Here is a 27,585-nt window from a genome sequence, read left to right on the forward strand (position 1 = left end):
CAGCGTGTTCGTAGTTCCACATATTTATTAAACGTGAAACTGAATGCAATACACTTAAATACTTGAATATACAAAAACAACAAACCGTGACGCAGAGAGGACAACACACTACTCAAAAGATAATAACCCACAAACAATAATGAGGAAAAAAACCTACTTAAATATGATCTCTAATCAGAGGCAATGAGGATCAGCTGCCTCCAATTAGAGATCAACCCCAAACAATCAACATAGAAATAGACAAACTAGAACTTAAACATAGAAATAGAAAACATAGAACAACCAAAAACACCCCCTGTCACGCCCTGCCCTACTATAGAAAATGACATCTTACTAGGGTCAGGACGTGACAACTATTTTGATAATATAATACAATTATTAGTGGGTCTTATGGTTGTGGAAGGCTTATACTTACCCATATGTATAACTTCACAAGTTGCTTACCTCACTATTGTGGACTGTTTGAAATGCAATGGATTTGACCTTTGAATTGTACAACAACGCTTATTTAGAGAAAACATTTTGTTTTTATATTGAGATATATATTTAGTGAATTGGCCAGAAGTATTAAAAAAATATTATTATTATTAGTAGTAGTAGTATTATTAGTATCATTAGTATGATTTTTAGGCCATACTGCAGTAGTAATAGCAATGTTCTTTGATGACAAAATCAAAAACAGGCCTGAGACATGATTCAGGCTGCAGCTCACATGGAGACAACACTGACACATCAACAGCCATGAACAATGTTGTGATAATTGCGTTGTTCAGGCTACTCTATAACCCGTTAGAAATGCATTCATACGGTGGCGTATGAATGCATTTCTAACGGGTTATAGAGTAGCCTGAACAACGCAATTTATATATATGGATGAAAATCCATACACAGAAACAGTTCCAAAAAGACAACAGTCACACTCACACAGTGGCGGAATAAACGGACAAGCCTAACAAATTGAGTCAGAACCATGGACAGTTACTATAAGTCAGAGCAGAGAAAGATGCCGCGGTGCCCCCGCTATTTCAGTACCATGCTGAAACAAAGCGCCAATAGAAACAGTCAAACACAGCATCAAGTAATGTTAAAGAATAAGCAGCCCATTCAAAACTGTGCCATTCACCAGATCATTTGAAAACGAAGTCCATCCTTCAGTCCTTCTTTATGAAATGGGCAATGGCAGGGTCATTTGATTTTATATCCGAGACTTACTTTCTCGATTGCGATCAAAGCCAAGGCTGACACTTGGGCCTGCCTGGTAGTTTTCCTGGAGTAAGTCTTGATCCTTTCAACTGAGGCAGCGGACACGGGAATAGTCAAGACCAGACAGGTAAGCAGATACAGTTGGTACATACCTCTCATTCTGCCTCTTCTGCCGGAGAAAGTGGAGGTCGTCGGCCGGGCTCCGACCCTCAAAGTCAGACATGGAGTACAACACTGAGTTCAGTTTCAAAGATGGACCCATAGCTTTCCTTTAAACTTGAGAATGCAGAATTTTATCGTTGTGCGATATTGTCTCTCAGCACTGCTGCTCGTTAAGCTGAAGGTCTATTCGTGTCCTCACATGTTAGGGCTCCCGAGTGGCGCAGCGGTTTAAGGCACTGCATCTCAGCGCTAGAGGCGTCACTACAGACCCTGGTTCGATTCCAGGCCGTATCACAACCGGCCATGATTTGGAGTCCAATATGGCGGCGCACAATTGGCCCAGCATTGTCCGGGTTAGGGTTTGGCCGGGGTAGGCAGTCATTGTAAATAAGACTTTGTTCTTAACTGACTTGCCTAGTTAAATAAAGGTTAAATAAAAATAAAGTTTTTGAACTCCACCGTAGCTCGCAGCTGTAAAGTTGAGTCTTGGCGGCGCAGAGCTGATTTCGTAACACTGAATATGTCTGTTTTTAACCAGTACGGGCCTAGGTGACGTCTTGTCAGTGCTGAAGATGAGGCAAATCTCAGCAGTACAGCTTCTTGGTTTACTCACACCCAGTGTGAGTAAACCATAGCGCTCATAATTGTTAGCTCTTTCTTCATTGCACCAATGCTGGCAGTGTTGGCCACTGCACAACATTTAACGTCTTGTTGAAAGTTAGTCTTGAAAAGGGTGACGCTAACAAATTAGGCACCACATCCTCCTCGATAACACCTGCTACAGCCACTGTCATTGTTGCGCACACACACACACACACACACACACACACACACACACACACACACACACACACACTTTACTACAAAATCATGGGGAAACTAGGCTATTGCTCAAGGAGTCAGTAGCAACATGCCTAAAAAGGCCCTCAGGGTTCCCCACTGATGTTTTTGAATATTTTAGTTTCACTCTGTCATTTAGGATAGTAACTACAATGTTGTTAATACATCTTCAGTTGTTTTCTCCTATCGCAGCCATTACACTCTAACTGGTTTAGCGTTTCCTTCCTGGGTTAGGAAGGACGCCTGTATCTTTGTCGTGACTGGGTGTATTGATACACCATCCAAAGTGTAATTAATAACTTCAATGTTCAAAGGGATATTCAATGTCTGCTTTTTTTTACCCATCTACCTATAGGTTCCCTTCTTTGCGAGGCATTGGAAAACCTCCCTGGTCTTTGTGGTTGAAATTCCCTGCTCGACTGAGGGACCTTACAGATGATTGTATGTGTGGGGAACTGAGATGAGGTAGTCATTCAAAAATCATGTTAAACACCATTATTGCACACACAGTGAGTCCATGCAACTTATTATGAGACTTGTTAAGCAAATGATTACTCCTGAACTTATTTGGGCTTGCCATAACATAAAGACATTTCAAAAAACATTTCAAAAAACATAATTACACTACGGATATTGTGTGCAGGTCAGTGACACAAAATCTCAATTTAATCTATTTTAAATTCAAGCTGTAACAACAAAATGTGGAAAATGTCAAGGGTGTGAATACTTTCTGAAGGCACTGTACAATGACAGCATCTGTCAACCATTCATTTGTACAACAAATACATATTTGGTGGACTACACGAAAACCATAATATCCTTGCCTGGGAAAACAAGGCCAAATTAGCAAGAGCAACTTAACAACACTCTGCAAATTAGCCGACATCTGGAGTAAATGACAAAAATCCCTCGAATCGTATTAATTGTGACCATGAGGGCAGGCAGGAAAGGGAAGCAACGACGCTTTTTCATTCTTGTCTGAAGGATGCCATCTAAATCCAAACATTTCCTCCTGAATATTCAGGCCAAGTGAATACAATATTCATTTTGCTGCAGGAGAACAGTTGATGCATAACAATGAGAGCGGCTAATGAAATCAACCATCAAGCTGAAATACATACATATTAAACCGGGGTCTCACAGTGTCACTCGCTTTTTTTTCCCCCCATGGCTTGTTCTTTTTCCTCATTTCTTTCCCTGACCTTTCAATATTTTTGTGTCTTTCCTTGAATTCGCTCTCAGCCAAGAATGATTATTGCATTTTAATGACAGTTTTATTCTGGGCATGTACACATAATCTCTGACTGCGTCTCGGAAAGCTTGCATTTTTCTGACCGTATTAAGGTTGTTTTCACAAACAATGCATGAAAAAAAAAATGAAAAAAAAAGGTTAGACAAGAAAATCCATGACTCTAAATATCATAAATTGACTGTGGTTGCCATTCTACTAAACATCTGTTTGTGCCAAAAGAGTGTAGGCTTACTTATGCAATTTACTTCATTTATAAACAGAGTGTTTAGGTCAATTAAAGTAGGCTAATCCATTGCAAAAAAAAGAGTTTATCATAATTGTTCAACAAAACAAATACAGGGAACCTAATTACGAACAGTGTTTCCCCTATGCTTTGGCAAGAAGAAGATGCCTGTGTTGACATTTGATGTCCGTGTAAAGACTTGCATTCACACGTGTATTTAGTCGAGGACGGGACCAAATGGGAGTGAGAGAACCAAAGAACCAAAGCGCTCAACCTCAACAGATTTTTCCTACTGCATCTAGCATTTTGCTAGCTATGTTGGTTGAGAAGGCCTGACGAAAATAACTGTACAGTAGGCTACATTGTAGACAAAACAGGTAGCCTAGTAGTAAGTCATTAAATACAGGTCCCTCTCAGGGCCTCACCCTTACACAGCACCCACAACAATGCCAGTTCAGACTTCATATACAGATATTTCCCTTAAAAATAGCATATTCCTAGTAAACAAAGGGAGGGGTTAACTGATCAAAGTGCGAGGCAGTGGTGGAAGGTCAGCCCCCACCAGCCAGCTGAGAGAGCTGATAGGGAAAACAGCCACCGTACTCCCGAGCTGCCATTCCTCCTCCCTGACAAAGACTCCATCTGCCACTGAGCCATTTGCAGCCTCAGAGTCAGAATATCAATGATTCCCAACCATTCTGCAAGTCTAGCGTTCACCTTGGTATCACCTCTACGCGCGTCTGAGGCGCTGACGTTACAGATCTCTTCTCTGTAGGCAGCAGTGCACTGCAGGCAGCCAGCCCAGCCCAGCCCGGCGCAGAGCAGAGCAGAGCAGAGGCTTCATCCAGTTAAGTGGCATTTATGCAGCTCCTGGAAGGAGAGCATTTTATTAGCATCGATATTATTGGAGCCTTTCTAGATTGGTGTTCCGGGCCCTGAGAGATTTCCAACGTATCTGAATTCACACTCAAATAGTAATAAGAGGGGATTGGGGTCGGGAGGATTTAAATCATGCCAACGTAACGAGAGAGTGGGATGCTTTACCTGCAATTTACAGTGATTTCAGGGAACACCGTCTGTGTGAAAGGATTTTCATTTTGCAGTGCAAAGTGTGTGGTGTGCATTTTACCAGCCCTCTGATGCGGTAAAGAGGTAGAGGGGGGGGGAATCCCCTGGTCTCTGCTGAAGTACCAGTGACAGCATTAAGAGGAAGGCAGGCAGCTGGCCCTAACAACCCAATGATACTAAAGAAAATTCAATTTTCCCCTTCACCATCTGCACACCAAACCACAGAGGCACTTATGACCCTCCTCTGCTTCTATACCTCCCAGTGTAGACCATGCCAGAGCTGTTCCAAGACCCTGTCTTCCCTGACCTCTCACCCCTGAGGGGAAACATTGTGATTAGTTATAGTTTATTGACAACAAATTAGCCTCTGTGGTGGGCGCAGCTGGACCGGAGCTCATCCCTTAGCTTCAAATACCGATTCTGTAATTACTTCCCTCACGTTCTCAGTTATACCTTATACCACTGCTTTTAACAGAGGGGAACGACACACAAATCCAATCATGGCCAGAATGAGGCATGGAAATTCCCTGATGCCCAATTGCCTCAATGGGGCTGTTTCTCATGTCTACTCCTCACGGTCTCCAAGCCCGTCTCAACATGACTCAGAAAAACCACACTGGGCCTTGTACCAAGCACACATTAGTCAAACTAAATGTTTCTACTGGCTTTGTTTCAAGTCGGCGATACCGTTGCCTGGGGGGCTCCTGAAATCAGGCCTTGTGTCTGTGCTGAACAACAGGGAGGATGGAGGGGTGAGGATGAAGAGGGGAGGGGGCCGCGAAACGCCCCGGAATGGTGTGGCTGTGTATGCGGCAGAGGGCTTGAACACTGAACGGGGGGGGCAGTGGGATCTATCTTATCTGACAGCACTTAAAGCAGGCTGTAAGTGACCCCCTCCCTCCAGCCTGATCCCTGTGGAGCACAGCCCCCCTGACCCCAGCTACCCCAGCCAGCAGAGAGACACAAATCCCCTGCCTCCCTCCATCTCCACCCTGGCCCTCCTGCAGTCGTCCTCAGCCTGCCTGCTTTTAAAGCCCACTCATCCACCTAGGCCCGATGGTCTCCAAATGACTCCTGTCCATCTGCAGATGGACGGCTCACTGCGGATTATCCACAATCACTTGGCAAATTGAATGGCAGTGTGCTTCATTAAAAAGGTACATTATTTTCTGCTGTATTTGCCCTTCAGGAGACACAAATATACGGCTCTGTTTGCGCAAACATTAGCAGCGAGGCTCGCATGCGCCACATTCACACAGGGGAGATGAATTAAGCGGTTGACACCCTTTTAATGACACGCGATATCTAAACGTCTCTGCGGAAGATCGCAGGATGAATTCATTCCGGGAACGCATTGAACAAAGTAACAATGCAGCGAGGCCGGATGAGAAGTCACTAAGTTGGACTTCTCCCAATCTCCAAAGTGCATTAAAGCTGCTGGGGATATTGGTCGACCACACCATGGCACATTTGTTGACAATTAGCAAGTTACAAGGTAGCATAAAACAGAGGCGTTCAGTGCCGTATGAGGTTACCAGGCGTGTTGCATGCATAATTCACAAGAGTCTAAAGCGCCACTGATGTGTCCCATAGACGTCGCCTTAGAGAACGGTCGGCACCAGCTCACATTTGTAGCACGGCATCTGGCGTACTGCGTCAGGGATTGCCAAGAGCCTCGTCTACTAGCGGCAAACTCTTTTCAAATCAAATTTTTTAAATCTCATTTTATTGGTCACATACATGTTTTGCGCAGATGTTATTGAGGGGTGTAGCAAAATGCTTCTCACACTAACATCCTTTTCAAGCCTCTTGATATGCTGAGATGTCGAGAGTGCTCACAAACCTAACAGACTTTTTTTCTCCCCTTACAGCTCACTTGCTCAAAGATCACAATGAATCTAAGGGTTTATTCTTAATATGAAGTGAGGTTTAACTGAATGAATGGCCTAGGTTAAAATGTTGGCATAAGCCACAGTGCGTAACCTAACTGGCATGTGAGCAAACAACACTAAAATCAAAAAGGGGGGGACAAAGTTTGGTTGGAGGAACCCAGCAGTATAATAACAGAGATCTGTAACCCATTAACATTCTGGCTGGAGGACAGGAGACACAGGCAGGGCGTCTGGGGTGGCTGGCTGGTCTGATGCAATCCATTTTGAAGTCCTTGCATCTCGCAGCACGGCCGCCCACTGCTCGTGACCTTTAGGGTTTGGTCTCCTCACCATGGACTTCGCCTGCTATTGACTATCTGGCTGTGTCCCGAATGGTATCCTCTTCCCTTTACAGTGCACTACTGTTTTGACAAGGGCCAATAGGGCTCTGGTCCTTACACAAGGAATAGGGTGCCATTTGGGACATACCCTCAGAGTCATTCAAACACCACGCAGTGGAATGGAGGTGGGGCTCCCTGCTTAAGCGGACTCCTTGGAATGAATACACCTCGCCTTGACTACACTTTCTGATGGCCATGAGCCGTACCTCACGACAGCTCTGTTCTGTCCAGGATGTCTTGAGATCTATGTAGGTTAATAACTGGTGTTGTAGTAGATTGATACCACCTAACAGTATCCCGTGCAGCGTTATGATTCAACTTTGACAGGAATTCTTTCATCACCATCTCTCTCGCCTCATCCTCACCTCTCTCCCCATCCCTTGGCCAAGGGAAGGGAGGAGGAGGAGCGGGGCTGAGGTGCCAGTATTTACTACCACATCATATTACACAGCCCCAGCAATATGTTAGCCACTCAGGCCCGTCACAGAATACACCTCTTTCAAGCCACACTGTTAACTGTAGGAGGACATCAATATTTAAAAAAAGGAGGGATAGAAAAACCCTCCCTCCCCCATCTAACACACCCACAGGGGGCTGTAAAACACCAGTCGATAGGGCCCCCCCCCCTCGCCTCTCCACCTCTCCTGATCTACCCACTTCCCCCTCCCATCTCCTCAGCAGTAAGAGTAGGAGGAGAGGCGGCCTTCTATTTAAACTACAGGTTACTGATGACTTAAAATAAATCCTGGGGAGGTTTCCATTACACACAACCTGGGCAGGATCAGAATCCGGGGTTGATGGGATTCCTCTCCTCATTTCCCGTTGCCATTCCAACTCTGTTTGTCTGGAACGCTGTGGGTGACCTGTCTCCTGGCAGGGTCGCACACAAAGATTCTAACAGGCTTTTTCCTCAGGATCACAAAGTTGCCCGATGCATGTCACCACACTTAGTTTTCAGCATATCGACTCCAGTAGAAAATAACATGTTGCCTATAGTTACTTTGCATTGCCCTTTTACTTTCAACCCTCCACATTGCACATTTGAAATACTGCAGAGAAAGAAAAACAGGTCTGTGACGAACTGTTTTGGATGTAAGTTTCTCCTTGAAGAGTGGAACAGCGAATGTTCCAGATAGAACAACAAGCATTGGCTAGTAGCCCCGAGGTACGACGGGCAGCCAACTGGAAAGGAGAAGTCCAGCGATAACACTGTCCTGCTATCAGTGACACACTAGATACCTGATACCACCTGATCTTTCTCTGACGGTTGAAAAACCAGTTCAGAAACCAATGACTTCCAAAATGCAGATGTATTTACAATAACACCACAGAGGTTTGCGTGATTCCGGCATCGAAGCGCTTCGAGGCGTTACTCGGGAGAGAAAAGTCAGACTGTCTGATAGGAGTGGAGCTGAAGCTTTCAGATCCCTCCTGACATCGTCTTGGGTGCAACACTACACAATTTACAGAGGCAGCCATGCAACTACTGTTCAAAGCTTCTGTATGCAAAGTGACTCACTTTCAAATTCAAAACAAAGTCAAAGGACAGCTCAAACTCTACCAATTACCCCAATTTGGTTGACAGTAATTTATTTTAGAAATAGCCAAAAGTAAAAGAATGCTTCTTTTCATACATGTTATGAAACGTTGACATGCTAATTCTATGCAAGACGGCGAACTAATTAGAAATTCGCAAACTGAAAGCAAAGTGTAATGTAGCACAAACTAATTCCATTAAAGAGGACCTCGTTAAATCTAGGCCTAATTGGAAAAATCTCTAATCCCATACCTAAATAATGCTTTAAATTGAACAGTTCTGCTTAGTCCAGTTAGCCTATCCTTTCATAAACTGATTTCCGGACGCAATAATTACAACGGGGACTTCAAGACACAAACAGTAGGACCACATTGTTTACAGCGGCGATGGGTGATTAGAATGCAGCCAATGTGACCAAACACTTACTGTTCGAGAGGATCCTCAGCTCTGTGACATCACGGCTCTGCAAACTGAAAAAGAAGAAGACAACAGTCAGCTTAATTGCTTTATTTTATTGATTTATTCATTCACCACAATTCCTGCCTGAAACTCCATTAAAATAAAATAAAAATGCTAATTTGGATGGGCTTAGGGCCTGGAGGGGGGGGGGGGGGGGTATACCTTATGCATTCAAACGTCGGCTGGGAATCAAAGCCCTGCCGCTGCAGCATGGTCATATGACAGAGCAAACAAAACAAAAGACGGGTGTATTTCAAACACGACAACAAAATTCAACTAAAATTGGAAAACAGCACTTGCGTAAGCGCTTCCAAACACTTCTGGCGAGCCAGCAAATGTCTATTATTGTCATTACACGTTTCCATCGGTGTTTGTTTCAATTGGAACGTGAAGTAAACGAAGACTGCGTCGGTTTAACACCCGGTGTCAGCAGCAGACTTAAGCGCACATGATTTACAGCCTTGACGCATCACTCAAATTCCCCTAATCCACAATGCAACCTGTCTACAGGACAACCGCGGGATCACACGGAGCCAAGGGAAACAGACAAGACTTGTGTTCATACTACAACAGACGATTATAGCAGCACAAACAATGAATGACAGCAAAAGGCCCAACATCAATGTTAGCGATCACGTCAATGTTATGACAATGATTGTCATCATTTAAAAAGACTCAGTCTGTTTCTTATATTAGACTAATTTAATTTCAACATAAAAATGAAGAGGTGATGAACAACAAAGGCTTTCTATACTAATCTTTCAGTGCTCCAGGAGTAGCCTACAAATCACAACAAACTACTTTGATTAAGTTGGCAAGTATGGACACAGATCCCTAGGCCTGGCCTAGCTAGGATTCATCTGAACCTAGGCCTGTGCCATATTACCTCAAACAACATGTCATTCTCCTCTCGGTGCACTTGATCAGGGCCAACTGTTGCTTTCTGGACAATCCTCTCAGTGAGCCGTTGGTGAGTACTGAGCGAGGTAAACAGGATGCTGTTAAAACTGCACTTGTGCCTTTTCAGCTCAGGAGGCAATTTGCTCTGACTGCTGCTGCTGTGGATGCTATGCCATTTCCCTATCCTAGCAGATGCTTCACTCAAAATGGCTTCAAGCTAATTATGGGTATCTTAGGAGTGTGCCTCCACCTTCATTCACTCAAAGGATGGGTATCATTCACACACTAATTAGAGAAACATGCCTCCTCCTGCTACGGCTTGGTAACAAATCCATCCGGATTCACCCTTTGTCGATGGAGGACACATTCGGAGGACGACGATGTTCTCTTTTCGCTTCCTGTTTAGCATAACCTACCAGTACCTAACAGCATCTCAGGTTACACACAATAAAGCCTAGGCGAGTAGTAAGGTTTGACGGCCTGTAAACTCAGCGAAGAGAATAGTCATTGCGCCAAACCAAGTCAACCCATTAGTCGTCCATCTACAGGGAAGTTTATGGAGATTAAAAGCAGATGGGAAGAAAAAAAAACATGTTGAAAAAGTCATGTTGACCCGTAGCCTATGAGAAAAACATAGGCTAACGACTTGTCCTAGGCTTAAGTGGTCTTGAATCATACTTTGTGGACAATGACCGATCGGACTAAGGAATGCATAGGCATTGGATGGACTACAGTACCGGTTAAGAAAACCAAACAAATCTTGAATAAATGGGCTACAGGCCAAAACTGAGGCCCTTGCAAAAGGTTTAAACAATGTATGAGCAGACTAAAGAATGCTTATTCATAGAGTAAGTGGGTCATTCCATGTCATTTCAGAAAGCCATGACAACCCACCATGTCAGATTGTTCTGAAATACTCTCTGTAGTTAGAAACAGATAAGATTAGCATTCCTGAAACATTTTGTTGAAATTTAATCTCTTAGAAATTAAGCTAATTGATTGCACCCAAATTAGCAATTTTTCATTTATAGGATACATTTAGTCTTCAATAAATATAGTACATGATGTAACAATGATTAAGACATGAGGAATCCAGTAAAATTGTCAATAGTCACCCACGGACCCCCAAGCCAATCCCACCCCAACAACCATTATGCAGATTCAGTTCTCTATGTTTGACATGTTAAAGATGCGGTTTGGAGTAATCTTTTTTCTTCTTCTGTTCAGAGAAATTTGTCATTGAAGTCGCTTGCATTATTTTCCATAAATTAGTGTGAAAGTACCAAGTTTTGCCCACTGCAGCCACAATAGGTGGTTTGTGGGTGACTCTTGACCATTTTATTATATTCCTCATGTCTTATTCATTGTTAGGTAGAATTATTAAAGGGGGATACCTAGTCAGTTGTACAACTTAATGCATTCAACTGAAATGTGTCTTCCTCATTTTAACCTAACCCCTCTGAATCAGAGAGGTGCAGAGGGCTGCCCTTAAATAGACATCCACGTCTTCGGCGCCCGGGGTACAGTGGGTTAACTGTCTTGCTCAGGGGCAGAACGAAAGATTTTTACCTCGTCAGCTCGGGGATTCGATCCGGTAACCTTTTGGTTACTGGCCCAACGCTCCTACCCGCCAGGCTAATTATGGTCCAAATCTGATGTTAGTGTCACGGTTGTTGTCGGTGAATGAGGACCAAAACGCAGCAGGTACGTGAATGCTCATCTTGATTTTTAATTACTCTCAAAAATGAACATACAAAATAACAAAACACGAAAAACGAACACTCGACAAATAAACAGTCTGGTAAGGCACAAGGCTATACACAGAATAATCACCCACAAATCACACACAAACACACCCTAATATATGGGACTCTCAATCAAAGGCAGATAGACAACACCTGCCTTCAACTGAGAGTCCCAACCCCAATTAACCAAACATAGAAACACACACACCAGACTAACCATAGAATACAAACACATAGACCATCAACCAAAAACCCGGAAATACTAAATCAAACACCCTTTACACAAACACACCACCCCGAACCACATAAAACAAATACCCTCTGCCACGTCCTGACCAAACTACAAAAACAATTAACCTTATACTGGCCAGGACGTGACAGTTAGGTCCAATATTTATTGAAGATTATATGAATCATATAAATTAAAATGGCAAATTTGGGTGCAATCAATTAGCTTAATTTCTCAGAGATCAAATGATATTTTAGCCAAAATAATGTTTCAGGAATGGTCATCTTTCTAACTATAGAAACTATTTCAGAACTATGTGAGACGGTGGGTGTCTAAACCCTCTTTCTTGCGCTTTTTTTAGTTGTAATGAATCCAAGTGGAAACAGATTCTATGGGCCAGCCAGCCACAAATCTTAAGTCATTACACTGTGTAGCAGGGTTGTCACGATACCAGTATGGAGATATACAAGACGTATCATGGCAAGGGAAAAAAAACATGAAGCCAACTGAATTTCTTGAGGAAAACAAGTCCTAGTGGTGGAAAAAAAGCAGCCCAAAGTCATCTAGAATCACATGTTTATTTTCCAAGCTATAGCACACAATATTTTACATACTGTAGGTTTATTTTAAAAAGACCAACGAGTTTAGTCTGCTTTGAGTTTTCCTTTTTTCCATGGAAAATCATGTATCGTAGAATCGCAATACTGGTATAACATTTTATTTGTCACATGCGCAGAATACAACAGGTATTACTGTGAAATGCTTACTTACAAGCCCTTAATTCTATTTAAGAAATGGCATTGTTGTTAAGAAAATATTTACTAAAATAAACTAAAGTTAAAAAAATCTAAATCAAAAAGTAACAAGAAAATTACATAACAATAACGAGGCTATATATAGGGGGGTACCGGCACCGAGTCAATGGGCAGGGGTACAGGTTAGTTGAGAATTTGTAAAGTAACTATGCATAGATAATAAAACAGCGAATAGCAGCAGTGTAAAAAAAAATAAAGGAAAAAAGGGGGGGGGGGTCAATGTAAAGATTCCAGATGGCCATTTGATTAATTGTTCAGCAGTCTTATGGCTTGGGGGTAGAAGCTGTTAAGGAGCCATTTGGTCATAGACTTGGCGCTCTGGTACCACAAGCCGTGCAGTAGCAGAGAGAACAGTCTATGAATTGGGTGACTGGAGTCTCTGACAATTTTTGGGGCCTTCCTCTGACACCGCAAGGAGATCTGGATGCCAGGAAGCTTGGCCCCAGTGATGTACTGGGCTGTACGCACTACCCTCTGTAGCGCATTACGGTCAGATGTCGAGCAGTTGCCATTGCAGGCAGTGATGCAACCGATCAGGATGCTCTCGATGATGCAGCTGTAGAACTTTGAGGATCTGTGGACCCATGCCAAATCTTTTCAGTCTCCTGAGGGGGAAAAGGTGTTGTTGTGCCCTCTTAACGACTGCCTTAGGGAGTTTGGACGATGATAGTTCGTTGGTGATGTGGACACCAAGGAACTTGAAATTCTTGACCCGCTCCACTCCAGCCCCATTGATGTTAATGGGGGCCTGTTCGGCCCTCCTTTCCCTATAGTCCACGATCAGCTCCTTTGATTTCCTCACATTGAGGGAGAGGTTTTTGTCCTGCCTGACCTCCTCCCTATAGGCGGTCTCATCGTTGTAGGTGATCAGGCCTACCACTGTTGTGTCGTCAGCAAACTTGATGATGGAGTTGGAGTCGCGCTTGGCCACGCAGTCGTGGGTGAACAGGGAGTACAGGAGGGGACTAAGCACGTACCCTTGAGGGGCCCCTGTGTTGGGGATCTGCGTGGCAGATGTGTTGTTGCCTACCCTTACCACCTGGGGGCAGCCCGTCAGGAAGTCCAGGATCCAGTTGCAGAGGGAGGTGTTTAGTCTCAGGGCCTTTAGCTTATTAATGAGCTTTGTGGGTACTATGGTGTTGAACACTAAGCTGTAGTCAATGAACAGCATTCTCACGTAGGTATTCCTTTTGTCCAGGTAGGGAAGGGCAGTGTGGAGTGAGATTGAGATTGTGTCATCTGTGGATCTGTTGGGGCGATATGCGAATTGGAGTGGGTCTAGGGTTTCCGGCATGATGGTGTTGATGTCAGCCATGACCAGCCTTTCAAAGCAGGTTAACTTTGCTTTCTTGGGCACAGGGACTATGGTGGTCTGTTTGAAACATGTAGGTATTACAGACTCGGTCCGAGAGAGGTTGAAAATGTCAGTGAAGACACTTGCCAGTTGGTCCGCGCATGCTTTGAGTACGCGTCCTTGTAATCCGTCTGGCCCCACAGCTTTTTGAATGTTGACCTGTTTAAAAAGGTCTTGCTCACGTCAGCTAAGGAGTGCGTGATCACACAGTCATATGGAACAACTGGTGCGCTCATGCTTTCTTCAGTGTTGCTTGCCTCAAAGCGAACATAAAAACGCATTTAGCTTGCCTAGTAGGCTTGAGTCACTGGGCAGCTCACGGTTGGGTTTCCCTTAGTAGTCCGTAATAGTTTCAGCCGTGCCACATCCGACGAGTGTCAGAGTTGGTGTAGTAACATTCAATCTTAGTCCTGTATTGACGCTTTGCCTGTTTGATGGTTCGTCTGAAGGCATAGCAGCATTTCTTATAAGTGTCCGGATTAGTGTCCCGCTCCTTGAAAGCATCAGCTCTAGCCTTTAGCTCGGTGTGAACATTAACTGTAATCTATGGCTTCTGGTTGGGATATGTACGTACAATCACTGTGGGGACGACATCGTCGATGCACTTATTGATGAAACCGGTGACTGAAGTGGTATACCCCTCAATGCCATTGGATGAATCCCGGAACATATTCCAGTCTGTGCAAAACAGTCCTGTAGCGTAGCATTCACATCATCTGACCACTTCTGTATTGGTACTTCCTGCTTTAGTTTTACTTGTAAGCAGGAATCAGGAGGATAGAATTATGGTCAGATTTGCCAAATGGAGGGCGAGGGAGAGATTTGTACGTGTCTCTGTGTGGAGTAAAGTGGTCTAGAGTTTGTTTTTTCACTCTGGATGCACGTGTCATGCTGGTAGAAATGAGGCAAAACAGATTTAAGTTTGCGTGCATTAAGGTCCCCGGCCACTAGCGTCGCTTCTGGATGAGCATTTTCTTGTTTGTTTCTGGCCTTATACAACTCGTTGAGTGTGGTCTTAGTGTCAGCATCGGTTTGTGGTGGTAAATAGACAGCTACAAAGAATATAGATGAGAACTCTCTTGGTAGATACTGTGGTCTCCAGCTTATCATGCGGTATTCTACCTGAGGCGAGCAATTCCTTGAGACTTCTTTTTAATTTTACACATGGCGCACCAGCAGTTGCCAAATACACACACCCTCGCCCCTCGTGTTACCAGACATCGCTGCTCTGTGCAGCCAGTTCTATTAGCCACGTCTCGGTGAAAGATAAGATATTACAGTTTGTAATGTCCCGTTTGTAGGATAGTCTTAATCGTAGATCGTCCAGCTTGTTTTCAAATGATTGCACGTTGGCCACTAATACAGAGGGTAGTGGTGGTTTACCTACTCGTCTGAGAATTCATATGAGGCACCCTGCCATCCTCCCCCTTTTCATCACGCGGATGACAGGGAGTTGGGCCTTATCTCGACAAAGCAGTATATCCTTTGCGTCGGACTCATTCAATTAAAAAGATCTTCGTCCAGTTCAAGGTGAGTAATCCCTGTTTTGATGTCCAGAAGCTCTTTTAAGAGATGGTAGCAGCAACATTATGTACAAAATGAGTTAAACAATGCGAAAAAACAAACAAAATAGCACAGTTGGTTAGGAGCCCCTAAAATCCTACTATGTAGGATGATAAAACCAACAGGCCTGCACAGCTGTAATGTTTTCCACATGCAGAAAAAACGACCAAAGTCATTTCTCACATTTCCACCAGGACAAACCATTCCCTGCCACGCTGGCATACAACATGACCAGAGAGAGAACATGAGAGGTTCTTGAAAACATCCTATTTTATGGTCCTTTGAGACATCATTGGAGGAAATAGGCCTTAAATGATAAACAGTTTAGATCCCTGGTTGTGTGGAGTTCCCAGAACACAATCTCACATCTCAATCAGCAACAGTAGTCCAAAAGTATTCAAATCCACTTGAGGAATGTAGTGATGTTCTGACAAGAGAGTGATGGAGTTTGGTTGCATCCCCGAGTGCCAAAAAAGGGTATTCAGAGAGAAATGTGTTTCCTAAAAGATGCCGGTGTTCCTGTCTGTATGCTTAAATTAGCTCTAAATACTTGGATTACACCAGGGAGCTCTCACACAGGATTTGCCATAGCCTGGAGAAGCAGTTTCCATCCATCTCCACACAACTCGCACGTCAATAACAACCTCAGCAAAGTGCAATGAATACACCGTTTATACCTCACCTAAAACAGACAGGCTCTTCCTGCAACTACATCTGTACCATTTTGTGGTTGGAACATCAGTAGAGGGTGAGGGGAGATAAGCAGATAGTATTTCTCTTTTCTGATGTTTTATCCAGCACTGGAAGCGCAAAATGTCACTCCCTGGCCTCAAATAAAGGTCTTTCCCAGTAGCTCCTTTGAACTGCTGCTTGGGCTGAACCTTCTCATGTTACGGCTAGCTGTCTTTCCATTACATAATTTAAAGAATAGAGACAAGAGCATGAGACTGCCTTGAGAGAAAGCTCAACAACAGCAATGTTGAGTAATAAATAACAGTTATTTTCCAAGAGGTTTGCTTCCCCATCCTAGCTCCGCACAGCTGTGATGGATTACCGAGTTTCACCGTTTAATACGGAGTTCAGTGGGGAAGACCGTTTTGTCTGTCAAACTAAGAGCGTCTTAACGTGTTCGGGTCATTTACCAACCTCAAAACATCTAAACCCTTTTTCACCACCCACTATGGCCTATTTCAAACACTTTCATTCACGATAGGTTCCTACATTTGTTTGTGGTTTTTTAAATGCTTTGAACGTGATATTAATTTGTTTTCAGCATCGTGGTGGAAATTAAGCAGCAATAGGAAAAATGAGGAAGATACTAATAATCACGCCTACTGTAGTGTAGGTCCACGTGAGACACCTCTGTGCTCATACAGATTATTCCTGATAATCCACTCCTTCCAAACTGGGGATCCTTTTAAACCACTCAGCTAAAACAGGGTCCTACACTTGGTGCCATAATTCAATAAAAATAGGTTTATTTACAGTGGGCGACATCCCCTTTCAATCTCACCTCAAATAAGCAGTGTAGGCTATTAACTAAATAACTTGAACAAGTGTTGTCTTAACATGGAAAAGTGTCCGGAAGATTTTTGTAATGTTAGCTAAAAGGGAGTCGCATCGTTCTAAATGCACAAATGTCATCCGTCTTCCCTACTATCATGTGGAGTGGCAGGGTCCCTTTGCCTCCTTCCCCCTCCTCTATCTTGGGAGACACATTAAGCAGAGCTTGAATCAACAAAGCAGAATGTATCCGAGGTTGGTCTCTACTGACCCAAACACACTCGGTAAGGACGGATTCAAAAACATTAACTTCCCCCCCACCCCCCTTTTCGTGTAATTTCATGCAGTGTTCGGTGAAAATTAAATATTTAAAATCGTGGCTGCAGCAGGCTTGCTAGCACAGCTTAAATGGCAAGCCTTTGTGGCAGCAGTGACCAGATTTTAAATGCAGGAAGATCAATAAATTAAAAGGAGCCCTGCTGTGCTGAAGCACAATCTTGGTGTGTGTGAGTGGAATGGGTTAGGCCTATAATAGCCAGTGAAAGTCTGCGCTCATCCTGCAACCATCTGAATTATGAATAGGCTACATGGAGTCTATTCACCAAATCCCAGTGTCCTCTCTGCCTCCACAATTCCAGCAGTTTAAACATGTACTACATGCAATTTCACCTAAGGATACAAATAGCGGTAAGCAGCCAAACAAATAGTCCAAACTATTAGCTTTTCAAACATGGAGTACTTATCACAGCAGGAGACTTCAATCATTGGAGCATCCGTTCTTCAGCTAAGACATTATGAAAAGCATCTCCAGGAGCAGAAAAATAAACCAGGAGGAAACAAGAGGGGGAAGAAAAAAATGTAATCTCCCACTCCCTGACATGTTCCTAATAAACAACCCTCCTCAATAGTTCTCCGGCTCGGCCAATCAGAAAGTGTCAACCCTGACCTACAAAAGGATCACGTCAAACCTTAAAAATGTTTAAAAACATCAATCATGAAAACAAGAGAGGACGTTGAATTATACAGTATTAACCTCTAGGGTTTGCATACAAAGACCTTAGATTTATTGATGCCTGTGTGTTAAGGGCCTCGCCGCGCTGTTCTTTACAGTGAACCGGCTGCCAATTTGATGGACCTCTCAGCCCTCAGCAGGAGTTCAGCGTCTTTGATTAATGAGTGCAAGCTTGTGGAAGAGGGTACGAATGGGAGGGACAGGAGAAAGAAATGGTGTGAAAATGCACAATTGCCAGTCCTTTAATAGGACGGCTGCCATAATTACTGATGGGTCTAGTTCCTCCTTTTAGAAGAGCCAAACACACTTGGACCCCTTTCACAACCCCCACCAAAAGATTGAAAAGAGGCTGACCCCCCCAGTCTTGTTAAAATCCTCACAGTCGACTTCGAGATGGCAATGGTGACTATTCAGAGACACTAAATGACAACAACAAAAAAACACAACAATCTTGTTTAATCCAGATAACCCACGTTGGTGACAAACTTTTTCCCATCTCGCCTGTTTGGAACACCAACCAGAAAAAAATAAAAAAGAAAGAAAGAAACCTTCAGTTTTATCTTGGAAATTCACCTTGAATGACAAACAGCAATAATGTGTATCGCTGTTTCACTTAGACTAGGCCTAGTACAGTGACATATTTTGGATTGACAATTAGGCTAACGTAATATTGTCATCAGAAGCAGGACATCTACCCTAAACAAATATCAATGTTTTACATTCTGGTACAGGCTATATTGTGCTACTTAGGCTAGGCTACATGTTCTCAAGCAGACTAAGGAAAAAACACACACCTCATATCTGCTAATTAGCCTACCAGTTAAACTAACAGGTTGTTGGTAAATTATAATGAATTTACTTTTGTTGTGTGCCTAATAGCCTACCTTAACAATAAGAAGCAAATTATTACACCACATGCAAGGAATAGGCTGTAATTAACCAAGTGGTTGAATGGGTGAAAATAATGATGGAGCTAAAAATACATTTTATTAAATCACACCACTGGGGCTGGTAGCATTTAAACGTGCCGTTTCAAGCAATTCAGCAACCTTGAGAGATAATGCTAAGATTTTCCATCCTTGAAGAACAATACCCTGCGATATTCCAAACATTCAAATGCGCCACTGCTATTTTTATTAATGCTAAAGCTCACATCCGGAGCTGGTGACTTGTTGTGATGCATTATTGTTTCCTCATTCTGAGACTGTTTTCAAGGACACGAGCTCTGAATAAATATGAGGCAAATTCAGTGACCTTCCAGCGTTGTATCTGGTTATTGGTTGATTCATTGGCAGTTGCTGGATGCATTCATAACACATCAAGGTTGTAATCTGATTTATCTTGCATCCTTGGCTGGAATGGCTGCTTGAGCCATTTAAATGATCGACTTTATGGGGAATGATGTCTATTGCCATTTCACTTAGACTGTGTGCAATAGTTCATCAATTAACTATTTACAAAAGACCAATCAATCCCTCTGTAGCACTAGTGGCAAAAGCAATGCAGTGCCAAAGAAAGTTCACAAATGTGACGTGAAATCAATGGCCCCAAACAAACAATCATGTTCCCCATGCAGTGAGTGTGGTGTAAGTGATACTAAAACTTTTTTTTAAACTCAGAAGCTTGTAGTGTTTAAAGCTTGATTCCCAGGTTATTACCTCACTATAAACATGTTTTGCAATACAGTCTTTATTTTTCTTAAAATACGCTTTTGTCAAAATTAGATCTAGGCCTGTTACTAAGTTACTGGCCAAGTCCATTTTAAAATTGACATCCTAATGGAGAAAGGCCGGACACAACCTGTAGACATTATAGGCTAGCTAGATTTACCTTATAGCCTAACAGCCCTGTAGTATTGGATCTGAACAAGCCTCGACAGATGTGTTCTAAATAACAAAGAGCCTAAAGGCCTATTAATAACTTAGGCAATTATGCCTTCAGTTCCATCAATAAGGCAACCATAGGCATATGTAATCAGAGTTTAAACTGTGGCCACATGAGTGTCCTGCACGTCACTGCACGTGTGCATGCGTAAGTGCATGCATGTGCATTTGAGTGTGTGCGCTGGGGGTTTAATTCATTGCCAGTGCCACCGATGGTTTCCTAACATCTCAACGAAGGATCGCAAGTTAAGCATTCCACTGTACTTGTGCATGTGACAAATAAAACTTGAAACTTGTAATGAAGCAGATGTCAAGTCGATTCATCCGAGGGAAGTGGAAGGCATTCCCATAAGAGAAAGCTGTTTGGCTAAACATCTGCTCCTTTACATTTGAGTTATGCTGTGAATATTCAAACAAAGAAATGGGAGGTGGAGCAATTAGCATTTAGAGCAGAGGTATTCTGCTCTCAGAATATTCTATTTTTTTTTGGGGGGGGCAGTTTTAAAAGAATCCCCTGAATGAACCACAGATTGGCAGAGCCAAAGACAAGTAGGTAAGCATATAGCCTATTGTTGGTACAATATCAGGTAACATGTTGGACACTGAAGTGAATAAGACACAAGGTTAGAGTGAAAAACAGGATATGTTAAGTAAATAGGAGCTAGACATAGCCTAAGCCGACATGACAATACCATACATAAGATGTCAGTCTGGACTGTAACTTTGTAGAGCATTAGCCTGCTTAGCCAAAATCAAATGTAATGTCATATAAAACTGATTCCTTGCCCTAACTAATCAACCAAATACTGAAGGCTATTGAAAGTGAAAAATCAGTCCAATAAGTCAAATGTTGAGAACACTTGACTCAACCATCCTGCCACCACTCAAAATGACTAGCCCTATTAGGCAAATGTGTGACTTTGCATTGTTAAAACCTTCACTCCATGAAAAAGGTGGCTTACAAATATGAAATCAATCGCCTCATTTAGTTCAAACGTTACAAAGAATCAGATGTTACCAAAACTTCAGATGACGTCATATCTTGAAACGTTTGATAACTTTTCGGTCATAAGCATTCTGGATCTTTGAAATGAAAAGAGTGGGTGGATTAAATTGCCCAAATGGCGAGTGGCTTGTTGTTAACATCGCAGAAAAATGGTGGATATTGTAATATTACACAAAGGGATACATTTCATCAACTCAGCCAGGCTGCAGCTGCTTTTCTTTATAGGAAGCAACACAAAAGAGGAAAGGCGCTTCGGACGGACCCAAGCAGTGGACTGGCTGAAACTGCTGATTTCCACTGACACCTCCAAACATATTTTTTTTTAAATGATGCTACACCACAAATAAGCAATAACGAACTAATGTTTTATTTGTGGTTTAATAAGGTTTCATCGATGAAGAGCAGACTCTGGCATTATCGGTAAAGAGACACCGACCTCGGGTTGACACTATCCACATGACCTGCAACAATGTTTTAAAACGTTTCAAACTTAACACTTCGAGTGATTATAAACCTAGTTAACACCAAATGTATTTCTCTGTCAAATAGCTAGCGTAAGACTCAGCGGGTTTTTGTTTAAAAAAAAAAAAGGGCTGTTAAGCCGCTTCAGCTACAACACAAAAGACAAGGTTCGCTAGCTAAACAGCAAGCTGACAGCAACCGACTCAGTCTACACCGTAAAAAAAAAAGTGATGGAAATCGACTGTCTCGTCATTAAATTAAGCTTGCCAACTAGATTTACAAATAGTTGCAAAGTAACAAAACCCGAGTGCGGCTATTATTGACACATTTACAAGTGTTTTCATTCTCGACAAGTTCGTATCAAGCTGCACCACTCAGGTTAGGTTACATGAAGAAGAAAAAGAGCAAGCCGCTGGACAGCACTGATAGAACGAGGTGCTAGCGAAGCTAAGCTAAGCTAGCATGCATCCCTATCAAAATGACAAACTGACCGTCGTTATGAATGATAACGTAAGCTAACTTCCACACCACAAAAACCGTAAGGAAACTCACCTTGCGTTCGTGACTTTATGTATACTCCTTCAGTTACTATTCAAAAGAGCCTTAATGTTCCTCTCCTCCGCGTTTTGCGTTGGTTGAAGTCAGTGGCAGGAGATGATAAAGAAGAGAATTGGGCATTAATTGAGTCGTGGTGAGAGTGGGTAAGCTATGTGTGAGTGTGTTAGTTACCAACAGCAGATTGAGGGAGACTCCAGACTTCTCAAGGTTTGTTCAGCTTCACTTCAAGGAACGAAAGTGACGTCAGTTAAAAGCTCCAACAATGCTAACTTTTGTCTGATTAATTAACAATTCAGTGCTATAAATTACTGTAAGCAGATACCAGGCATCTGGTAGGTATTACTTGTTTTGTTTTTTTCATCCTGGAAGCAATCTATGATTGAGATAGCATTTTAACAAGATTAAAAGTGAAATGGACTCTATAAAAGAAAATAACGTTTATTGTGGTAAACTAATAGGATGAATGAGGAATGCAGGTGTGGGGGAAAGAACTGGGAGAAGATCTGGCAGTGTATACACTGTGATTATTTATTTGTACAATAGGTCACTGCAATTATGTAACAAAATGCATAATTAATCAAATAATACGTGAGGAGATTACACATATACACTTTCTTTTCATTTGTGGGGAACAAGTGACTCTTACAATATCTGTTTTTGTCTTAGGATCATAAAATAGGAGATACATGAAAAGGTACTACTTGAAACATTACATACTCACAGATCCCAGTGAATTCTTTGAATATACTGTACCTTTGGTCCTTTGAGTAAGTGACTTGCAGTAATACAACAACTCAAAGAAGTTTTTATGTATTAACACATCTCCTACAGTTGAGCAAAGACTGCCATCTGTGCCTAATTGTGTTTTTTCTTTCTTTGGGCAGACAATCAGCAACAGGCTGAGCAGAGACCTTGTGACCTAGTCTGGGTTAGACAGGGGGTGCATATTATTACATTCAACAAACAACTGAAGAGCAATATGCTGCAAATTCTCTCCCAGAAACTGGGAAAATGTAGATAGTTTATGTAGATAGGCCTACTGTGCAATAAATCAATCAATTGACAGGTGGAAAGGTAGAACAAAAAAATAATATTGTGTTTGTGATTCAATTTAGTACTTATCAGGAACTATTTTAGATTTTAGATTTGAAAAAATAAACCCGAATGTATTTTAACGCTATTATGAGACATATAGGCTACATATAATCACCCAAACCTTTAATTCAATTGTTGATATGTTGCTTTTACACAGATGGCAACACATTACTCAGAGAAAGCAGAAATTATCAGCGAATGCTTTGTGTTTGAATGTTCAAGTGAGCAAAATGCTTTTGAATTAAGGGAACTGTGGCTTTTTCTTAAGCAAATTGTACATCCACTGGAGGTAATTGGAGACAGTAATTAAGAAACAAAGTACTCTTGAATTAAAGATGTGGGGGGAAAAAAATCCTTATTCAGCATTGTGAATTTAAAACAGGTTTATTTGCTTGTTCACCATCCCTTGTGCTCATTGATTTTCTTCCCCTTCCTCTGAGTCAATTTCGACACTGCATTCAGACGGCCTGAAACGGATGAATCAAGCTTGCCTGAATCGACAGAGATGGTGAGAGAGAAAAAAATAATTTGATGATTTTGTCACTGGAACAGCGGGATGCTGGGATTTTAATTGTATTGGAGAATCGTCATTAGGGATAGCGAGTGATGAAAGAGCTCAGAGCTGCATCATTATAAGAGGCTTCACTGGCCAGGCCTTTTTGCATGCAATGAAAATGTCTAGCATTACCTAGGTCATTTGTAACATAATAAGTGCAAGTCCAATGACTGCAATGCAAGCACATGGGGGGTGGGGGGGGGACAAACAGTCTGTCCCCTTATTTGGGACAACATTTTTAAAGAGTCTTGATTAGAAAGTATAATGAGATACCAAAAGACATAGTAAAGATGATGTCTCCGGAGACTGATGGAAAACAAATGAATGTGGTAATTTGGTTTTAATTATTATCAGTCCATGGCAAGCCCAGGAAACCCACCAGCCAGTGTGGCTGGGGCTGTGCTTGCCGTTATTGATTTTTGCCTGACACATTCAAAGAATACAGATTTTAATCATTTCAGTACACAACACCTTATAATTCCAATAAAAAAACAAGAGCCTTCCAGCACCACACATACACTTAATTTAAATGACACAAATTCATCTCTGAGCTAAAAACAGGGTAAATGCAGTCCAAGGTTTCTGTACATAATTACGCTCAGGGTTAATCCGCTTGGCCTCTTTAAAAGCTTAATAGTACAATAAATACAGAACCGTTTTCTACTGTGGACCAACTAATCTAAAGTGAATTAAAACATTTAGTGCTTTACATATTATGGAAATATTGCCCTGCAAAACAGTGTTTTCACATTTTCAAAAGCATGGTCTGTTTTTCATGCAGCAATGGTGTTAACTTCTTTTATCCATAGATATTTTAAATATCACTGGTTTTGTGCTACTTATTAGCTATTTGATGATAGGAACCTCAGGAGAATTACACGACAATAAGGTATATATTGCCCTTTGTTCTCAGCACAAAACAATCCTCTCCAGATAGGTCATGTGGGTTATTGATGACATGCTTGTCTGTCTTGGACCAACACTAATGATAATAATAAAAATAATAATAATAATTTATTACATTTCTATAGCGCTTTTCTGAGAATCTCAAAGCACTTCAAGAGCAAAAAACAAGCAATATGTCATGACAGGTCACTCAATAGAGGCCAAGTCTTTGTAAGCGGCATCCTCCGAAGATTGAGAGGGTCAGTTCATGGCTCAAGCGTAGGGATCTGGTCAGAGGATGGTAAATGATGGCGATGGAGCCTGCTGATGATCTTGTAGAGGGCAAGTCAGGGAACCAGCCTGTCTCTTATAGCCGCTGGACTTCTCCTCTTCCACTCTGTGTAACACCCACTTGGGTGATGCCTCAGTAGCTCTGGGTGCCAGAAAGCTCACCACACAAAGTTCAGAATAGTAGCCAGTCGTCCACTACCAGCCCTCTGCCTCAGCACTGCTGTATTCCTCCGTCTCCCATTCCACTTACGCTTCAGGCGACTCCTAAAATGATGTTAACAGAAGATTAGGAATTGGCAGCCAGGTGAGGCAAAAAAAAGCTGGTACTGTCCAGATACATTTTTCAAACAAAAACATTAGCCAGCTATGTAGCTAGCTAGCCAAGCCAAAAAAAAGTGTTAACCTGTCAGTCAATCTGCAAAAACACCAGATATATGCTACAAAAACTCAATGTTATTGGTACTGTGTCAGATCCCAAAAGATTTGTGAAAATATTAATATAACAACTGGTCTGGTGCAATGCCAGTGGTACCTCAGGTGTGCTTATCAACCCACACGGTGTTGGAAGTTAATTTCAGGGGATATCAGACATTTGTACCAAGGGAAGTAGACCAATCTCTAATTTAAGATAGATGTGCTATTCCTGTTAACTACATATGTATAAATAGAATATTTATTCAGTGAAATGACTTCATCAGATTTTAAACACCACGCCACTGTCTCTGCTTACAGCATGAAGTGTTATGTCGTTATAGCGGCAGGACTGGGATGATAAAAAATTGCATTCAAAATGTCCTAAGTCCTGCACTCCTCAAAAATATTTCTGAAATGCATGTAGCACACATCTTCAAGGCTTTAACATTTGTGTGGTGATTTCAAATAGCTCTTTACCCGGCATTAAAAAGGACATGATTAATCAAGGGAAACATCACCCAGTATGACACAAACATCATCAGGATTAATACAGGAGTGCATTGGTGGAATATTGATAGATTCATACAACATACAAGATCATTGACTAACCTGTCATCTTGACATTGTGAAATTCCACCATGAAAACGTACTCATTTCCCATGTCATTCACATAATAACAAGCATTCCGAGCAAATTATTGACCTAGAAGGAAGAGAGAAATGATCAGGAAATAAAGATCTGGCATGGAATGTGCTATCAAGGAAGCAAAATTAATCTATACATTGATAACGAGCACTTATTAAATATCAGATCACAAGACTTATTTACACAGACTAATTGTGGCTCAGAATAGACTTACTTATAAAATGCCTCTGCAGTGGACGGCCATGTAAATATTGGCCTTTGTTTTCCCTCTGTTAATTGGAGCATGTTCGAGGAAGACAGTGAATGGAGGAGAAACATGAGCCTTCCATAACATGGGAAACAGATGCTCCCCACTTCTGTCTACAGGCACCTCAGTTTGAAAAGGCAAGAGAGGGGGATGAATAGAGAATAATAGAGAAGAGAGTTGAAATCTAATGAAATAACGAGTCTTAAAAGAAAGCTGGATTTGCCTGGGGTAAAACCTGAAACTCTGAGGAAAATAATGGTTTGGGTGACAGCATTGCTTTTCGGTTAGACAACTGTCACGTATTTCAGAGTAGATTATAGTCCGAACACATGAGATTCTGAGATGTATTTCAGGAGTGTTTTACCAGTTGTTAGAGCCTATACAATTACATAAATCATTTTAGAAATTGTAAATACATGTATTGTTATTGGCGATGCATAAACTATTGAACATTTCAGAGTAATTGTTGGAGTATTTGTAGTGAGTTTAGCATCTTTTGTTCACAAAGGAATGCAGCAATACACATATTACTTGATAATTACTTGATAACCCCTGGTGAACAGCAGTGGCTCTGTGCATCCTATTTTCATGCCAACTGTCACTCTGTGTCATATTGTATTTACGTATGCATACCACTGTCCCTTTTAATTAGTCATTTCAGGTCAGTGCAAAACCCATCCTCCTCCAGGCTGTGGCAAGGCAGACGCGTGAATGAAATGCCTTCAGTGTTATTTGATCAAAAATAGGCCATTACAGCCATAATCATAATGGCAACAGCCTCTCTGTAATGTTTGCTCTCCAGAAACAATCCATCTTGGGGTGAAACAGCAACACTTATTTTGGTGAAGAAGCAGAAAACCATGAAGAAACACAAAAGCACAGATCTGTCTGGAAAAAATAAAGGACCATGCTAGACAAGGTAATTATAATGTAAGCAAGTCCCATCATTTTCAAAAAACCTCAAGCGAGGCTTTTTCCTGCCCACATTAACACTACAATTAATTATGATAATCACTTCTGGGCATGAAAACTAACATCTATTTTAGAAAACCTGGCCCTGCACTACATCCTGGAGATAAATATTTATTTTATATTTTATTGTTGAACTTGCATATACAAAACTGTGTGAACTGTGTTTAATTGTGTGACCACTTCTATAATAAATGGTTGAATGTTTGAATTGATCTGGTATTAGTATTGCCACCAAAGAAAGACAAAGCAAATTGAGTCAAATATCTTGTCATATTTATACACTCGCTACAATGGGTTTGTATAAACATTTGAATGTTCTCTCAGCTCCAGACAAACCTGAGCTTAAGCTCATTTTCTTCTGAACACACTCAAACCCATTCTAAAAGCGTCGTTCAAGGTTCCTTTCATGGACAACTGCATTCACAGCAAGCTGC

At 41.9% G+C, this 27,585-nt stretch overlaps 1 protein-coding gene across 20 annotated transcripts in view; it reads right to left on the minus strand.

Moving 5' to 3' along the window:
* The window catches only part of LOC106581809 (bromodomain adjacent to zinc finger domain protein 2B), a 92,947-nt gene extending 70,671 nt beyond the window's left edge, over nt 1-22,276 (minus strand). For 19 of the 20 annotated variants that reach the window (XM_014164161.2, XM_014164149.2, XM_014164159.2 and 16 more), the window contains exons 1-2: nt 22,041-22,276; nt 8,984-9,027 (exon numbers count right to left, since the gene is read on the minus strand). The gene's annotated coding sequence lies outside the window, so the exon portion shown is untranslated. Of the gene's footprint in view, nt 1-4,397; nt 4,551-8,983; nt 9,028-22,040 lie in introns of all 20 variants that reach the window. The other variant, XM_014164144.2, reaches the window with a different exon arrangement.
* Between the last annotated feature and the right edge of the window lie 5,309 nt (nt 22,277-27,585).

Source organism: Salmo salar, chromosome ssa21 (assembly GCF_905237065.1).
Source record: "Salmo salar chromosome ssa21, Ssal_v3.1, whole genome shotgun sequence".
NCBI lineage: Eukaryota > Metazoa > Chordata > Actinopteri > Salmoniformes > Salmonidae > Salmo > Salmo salar.